Here is a 2,556-nt window from a genome sequence, read left to right on the forward strand (position 1 = left end):
ACTGAGCTACAGCTGCTGAGCCCAAATTAAAACATTTTCAATAAAGTCGATAATACTTCATTTTGTTTTCCTTTAGAAAGGGATTAAGGTTGTAATCCTAGCACTCTGGAAGGCTGAGGCAGGATGATTGCTTGAGCTCAGGAGACCAGACTGAGCAAGAGTGAGACCCTGTCTCTATTAAAAATAGAAAAACTAAAAAAAAAAAATAGAAAAACTAGGTGGGTATTGTGGTGGACACCTGTAGTATCAGCTATTTGGAAGGCTGAGGCAGGACAATCACTTGAGCCCAGGAGTTTTAAGGTTGCTGTGAGCTCTGATGGCTGTAAGCTCTGATGACAGCTCAGTGACTCTCCCCAAGGCAATGGAGTAAAATAAAATGGGAGGGGGAGGAGATTGGTGATACTTAAATAACTAGCTAATCATATTAAAGGATTCTGTGGTTCCAGTTCAACTTTTAAAATATAACCTCTTTTAAAATTATCATGGTTTTTATATTCTATTGGGAAAGTTTTTGGATAACAAAGATTTCAAATGTTAAAAGATACAAAAATTGTTACATTGTTACAAATCTTGAGTCAGAAAAATTATATTATTGTATAGAAGTTACTTTACTTTCCTGATCAGGTTTGGAATTCAGCTGGTGCTTGAGAACTATTTTCTGTGACTTACTATGACTAAGTTTTATTTTAAGTTACATTTCTTTCCCAGAAGGGCCATGAAAATAGAATAGTCATTTAGTAGGAGATAAGAGATTAGTTTGGTCTTTTTCAATAAAGATAGAAGTTGTTGAGGTTTTCTGAATTAATATTGACCTAGATTGTGACATTCTAGATTTTGTGTTAAATTCTATTATATTACTTCCTAAGAGATACTGCATAAACATTAAGCACTAGTTAGCCAGGCATTTTGACAGGTGCCTGTATTCCCAGCTACTCAGGAGAATGAGGCAAGAGAATCGGCTAAGCCCAGGAATTGGAGGTTGCTGTGAGCTGTGATGCCAGGGCACTCTATCAAGGGCAATAAAGTAAGACTCTGTCTCTAAAAAAACAACAACAACATCATTAAGCCCTAGTGTGCTCTTGTTAATATGGCAGAGTTTTGTAAACTAAATTAAAACTTAATGATGTGTACTGGACTTGGAGCTAAAGGAAAGAATCAGTACTATCCTTCCATATGTCTTAAGAGTAAAAACTTACTCTGAGACAGTCTGTCTGCTCATTGAAGTTACTAGATTTCTGACTTGCAAATAGGCTTTGTGCTCAAGAAGAATTGTAGGAAAAGAAGATACTAGAATTCTAATTTAAGTATGGATTCAGCAGTCTTTGTTTATAATGTAAAATTCTTTATATTTATTTGTACAAAAGCTAATTCTTTTGGTAAAGTGAACCATTTACAGTTTGTTTTTAAACTCTGAGTGAATGGATTTACTTTTAAATGCTTGTCTCAGTTTTAGTGTAGTCTTTTGCACTTTTTCCCAGAAGAAATGAATTAAAGGGTACAGTTGGATAAAGTGGGTTTTTATCCTAATGGATTGGAAATAAATGATAAAGTATATTTTGCCTTTAATTTTTTTATTTTAAACCTTTCTGAAATATCAGGGATTAGAATGTGATAATGAAGGAGTTTGTATTGCACTAACTCTTATCAATAACAATTATAAACTCTGCCTCAAATATAAAAAGCAATGAATAGAAGGCTCTAGAGAGCAATCACAACCAGGCAGAGGTCAGCCCCTGTAGCTCAGTGGGTAGGGCGCCGGCCACATACACCAAGGCTGGTGGTTTTGAACCTGGCCCGAGCCAGCTAAAACAACGATAACTGCAACAAGAATAACAAAAAAAGCCGGGTGTTGTGGCAGGTACCTGTAGTCCCAGCTACTTGGAAAGGCTGAGGCAAGAGAATTGCTTAAACCCAAGGGTTTGAGGTTGCTGTGAGCTGTGATGCATGATGCCATGGCACTCTACCAAGGGTGACATGGTAAAATTCTGTCTGAAAAAAAAAAAAAATTGGCAAGATGGTGGCCAAGTAACAGCTTCCTTGCAACCGGGGATGGTGAGACTGTAGAGAGAAGACTCTAGAAATCTCTGGTTGGTGGGATCTGCCCAGAATCATCCCTTTGAGGGTATAGGGAGTCAGCGAGAGACTCCTGGACCCCATGAGGAGGACAAAAGCAGTGGAGAACTGTCTTTTCATCCTTCTGGTCCTGTACCAAAAGGACTCATTGAAACCCTAGTGCAGAGGCATGGTAACTTAAAGAGCAAGAGGAAGTGAAAGGAAAATTAGGGCAAGGAAACAGATAAAAGAAAACACTCATGAGGAGGAATCAGCAGAAAAATTTTGGCAACATGAAAAGCCAGTCCAGAGCAATCTCCCCAAGGGACCGTGAGGTAGCTACTACAAAGGATTCCGCCTATAAAGAAATGTTATGGGCTCGGTGCCTGTGGCTCAAGCAGCTAAGGCGCCAGCCACATACACCCAAGGTGGCGGGTTCGAATCCCCAGCCCGGGCCACCAAACAACAATGATGGCTGCAACCAAAAAAAAAAAATAGCTGGGC

This window comes from Otolemur garnettii, unplaced genomic scaffold, assembly GCF_000181295.1.
Source record: "Otolemur garnettii isolate 467f Iridium unplaced genomic scaffold, OtoGar3 scaffold00022, whole genome shotgun sequence".
NCBI classification, from domain to species: domain Eukaryota; kingdom Metazoa; phylum Chordata; class Mammalia; order Primates; family Galagidae; genus Otolemur; species Otolemur garnettii.